Source organism: Pseudophryne corroboree, chromosome 1, assembly GCF_028390025.1.
Source record: "Pseudophryne corroboree isolate aPseCor3 chromosome 1, aPseCor3.hap2, whole genome shotgun sequence".
In the NCBI taxonomy this organism is placed as follows: domain Eukaryota; kingdom Metazoa; phylum Chordata; class Amphibia; order Anura; family Myobatrachidae; genus Pseudophryne; species Pseudophryne corroboree.
Window position 1 is genome coordinate 823,800,511 of NC_086444.1, and position 4,112 is coordinate 823,804,622.

Genomic DNA, 4,112 nt, shown 5'->3' on the forward strand with positions numbered 1-4,112 from the left:
AGGAGCACTGCCAGAGCCCTGCAAAATGACCTCCAGCAAGCCACAAATGTGCATGTGTCTACTCAAACGATCAGAAACAGACTCCATGAGGGTGGTATGAGGGCCCGACGTCCACAGGTGGGGATTGTGCTTACAGCCCAACACCGTGCAGGACGTTTGGCATTTGCCAGAGAACACCAAGATTGGCAAATTCGCCACTGGCGCCCTGTGCTCTTCACAGATGAAAGCAGGTTCTCAGTGAGCACATGTGACAGACGTGACAGAGTCTGGAGACGCCAAGGAGAACGTTCTGCTGCCTGCAACATCCTCCAGCATGACTGGTTTGGCAGTGGGTCAGTAATGGTGTGGGGTGGCATTTCTTTGGGGGGCCGCACAGCCCTCCATGTGCTCGCCAGAGGTAGCCTGACTGCCATTAGGTACCGAGATGAGATCCTCAGACCCCTTGTGAGACCATATGCTGGTGCGGTTGGCCCTGGGTTCCTCCTAATGCAAGACAATGCTAGACCTCATGTGGCTGGAGTGTGTCAGCAGTTCCTGCAAGACAAAGGCATTGATGCTATGGACTGGCCCGCCCGTTCCCCAGACCTGAATCCAATTGAGCACATCTGGGACATCATGTCTCGCTCCATCCACCAATGACACGTTGCACCACAGACTGTCCAGAAGTTGGCGGATGCTTTAGTCCAGGTCTGGGAGGAGATCCCTCAGGAGACCATCCGCCACCTCATCAGGAGCATGCCCAGGCGTTGTAGGGGGTCTGGGACTCCAGGTCGACAACAAAAAGGTCGACACACCTTAGGTTGATGCCAATTGGTCGACACACCTTAGGTCGACATGGACAAAAGGTTGACATGGACAAAAGATCGACAGGAACAAGGTCGACATGGAAAAAGATCGACATGAGTTTTTTATGTTTTTTTGGTGTCGTTTTCTTCGTAGAGTGACCGAGAACCCCAATTAGTGCACTGCGTCCCCTCACATGGCTCGCTTCGCTTGCCATGCTTCGGGCATGGTGCCTTCGCTTCGCTCGACACAGATTACCGTTCCAATCGTAGTCCACGTGGATCGTTAAGTATGAAAAGGTTCCAAAAAAGAAAAAAATTGTGAAAAACTCACGTCGACCTTTTTCCATGTCGACATTGTTCCTGTCGACCTTTTGTCCATGTTGACCTAAGGTGTGTCGACCAATTGGCGGCGACCTAAGGTGTGTCGACCTTTTTGTTGTCGACCTGGAGTCCGGATACCGTTGTAGGGAGGTCATACAGGCACGTGGAGGCCACACACACTACTGAGCCTCATTTTGACTTGTTTTAATGACATTACATCAAAGTTGGATCAGCCTGTAGTGTGTTTTTCCACTTTAATTTTGAGTGTGACTCCAAATCCAGACCTCCATGGGTTAATAAATTTGATTTCCATTGATAATTTTTGTGTGATTTTGTTGTCAGCACATTCAACTATGTAAAGAACAAAGTATTTAATAACAATATTTCATTCATTCAGATCTAGGATGTGTTATTTTAGTGGTCCCTTTATTTTTTTGAGCAGTGTATTTCGAATCACGACACCCTAGAGTATGAGAATTGTTTTCACGGCACACCTAGGCCAAAAGTTTATTTTTGAGACACTTAGAAAGAAATATTAAATTCAGTAAATTGTGTTTATATGTCATCCCTAAGTTCAATTGTGTGGTGAGGGACAAGAATTGCTTCTGTTTGTCCATATTTTATGATTGACATCCACCAGCACTGGTTTAACCTATTACATTGACCATAAATAATTTGAATTGGTCCTGAACCACCAATCCAAGGCACCCCTGCAAGTGCCCTGAGGCACCCCAGGGTGCGAAGTTTGAGAACTCCTGAGCTAGTGTTTTTTGGTAAGTTCCATATCATCCAATAGTGTATTGGATTTTAGTTTCTATTTACATTACATTGTTGATTATATATGGAGCAAAATTCTTTTAATAAATTGTATCTATTTCACAATCTTGGATTTGTAGTTTTATGTATTTTTTTATCATTTATATTTGATTTGCATAGTTGCCAACTCATCTAGAGTTAAGGGTCCTATACATCAGGCATCTATAGGGGCATTTCCCCATTCTGCCGATGCCTGGGTTGACAAAATCCAACAAATTGGACAATCTTGATTCAATGATTCCAACCCAAAACTGGTCAGAATCTGTGAATTGGGACTGTTAACATGCTGGATTTTGCAGATCCCCGAGAAATTACGGATTCTGCGGATTGTCGTAAGGGATTAGCGCGGTACATGTATGAGTGGCATAAGCCAGAGGTTCCCAAATGCGGTCCTCAAGGCACCCCAACGGTCCAGGTTTTAAATGTATCCATGCTTGGTAATATTAGGGGATTCTGTACTGGAAAAAGACTTAGGGGTTCACATAGATAACAAATTAAGCAGCAGTACCCAAAGTAGGAGTGCAGCAAAGAAGGCAAATAAGATATTAGCATGCATAAAACATGGAATTGATGCAAGGGACGAGAGGATTATACTCCCATTATATAAATCACTAGTGAGGCCACATCTTGAATATGGTGTGCAATTTTGGGCACCATATTACAAAAAGGATATCCTGGAGCTAGAAAAGGTTCAGAGGCGGGCGACCAAACTAATCAAGGGCATGGAGATGCTGGAATATGAGGAAAGGCTTGCAAGGCTAGGCATGTTTACATTGGAAAAGAGGAGACTAAGAGGGGACATGATCAACCTCTACAAATATATAAGGGGTCAATACACAGAGCTTGGGAGGGACCTGTTTTCTATAAGATCAGCACAGAGGACACGTGGTCACTCGCTTAGGTTAGAGGAGAGGAGTTTCCGCACATTGAGGCGAAAAGGTTTTCTCACAGTAAGGACAATACGTGTTTGGAATTCCCTGCCTGAGAAAGTAGTAACAGCGGACTCAGTCAACACCTTTAAGAATGGGTTAGATAAATTCCTATTGGATAAAGATATTCAGGGTTATGGTGCGTAGTTATGCATTATAGTTAATATAACTAATCCTAACATAAAATAACTAGTCCTATAATAGGACTGCACAGGAGACCACAAATAGGTTGAACTCGATGGACAATTGTCTTTTTTCAGCCTTAGTTACTATGTTACAGGTGACTTAATTAGCACCTAAGTCAATTTGATTTAACCATCTGTGCTGAGCCGTGGATATACCTAAATCCTGGACTGTTTGGTGCCCTGAGGACCGCGTTTGGGAACCTCTGCCATAAGCTATAGAGAAGGGAATCAATTTAGTGCTGATGTCAAGTAAAAGTAAAAATTATTTTTAGTTTGCTATGCTTACTAACAATTGGTTTCTTCCAAAGAAATATGTAAGTACTCTGGCTATGTAGACAGTCACCCTATGACTTCTCCATAATTTCTTTTGCTAATGCCGGGTACACACTAGAGCGATGGTGATTTGTTCGTATGTCAGAACAAATCCCCAACAACCCTAGATCTTGTATACACACTGGGGCAATGCTAATGAATGTCGGAACAAACATGTTCCGTCCTTCATTAGCATACTAAGGGATGCTAGTGACAACGCTTGGTTGGAAGTTCAGCACATCCAACCGAGCGTACGTCACTAGCATCTGCGAGAGTGTGCAATCCCGTATATACACTGAGCAACGTAGACAATGTTGTTACGAAACGGCATATTGTGCCAACATCGCTCTACTGTCTACCCCGCTTATCAGTTTATAATCACCACAAATTATTATACCAGCTCTTGCAGCCCCATCTCTAGGCCACACACACAGACACAGAGGACATAGGTGTAGTGACTGACTGGTGATTGTCCAGTCAGGTGAGATAACATGACATGTCAGAACTAATGTTTTAATCTATAAAATGTATGTTTTCTAGACATAAAATTTATTTTTTGTATGCAGTGGTTCAGTGGAATCGATGGCTTGTTTTTGATAGCAACAACATTAGATCAGTTTTTTTTCTTCATGTGATTCCCTCTCTAGTACACTAGTAAATTGTTGGAATTGGTGGGATGGTGATAATTCACTGATTCACGTCATTAATCCCCAGTATCCCGATTCTTGTGGGAAGGGCTATGATGTGCGTTGTGTCACCATGAC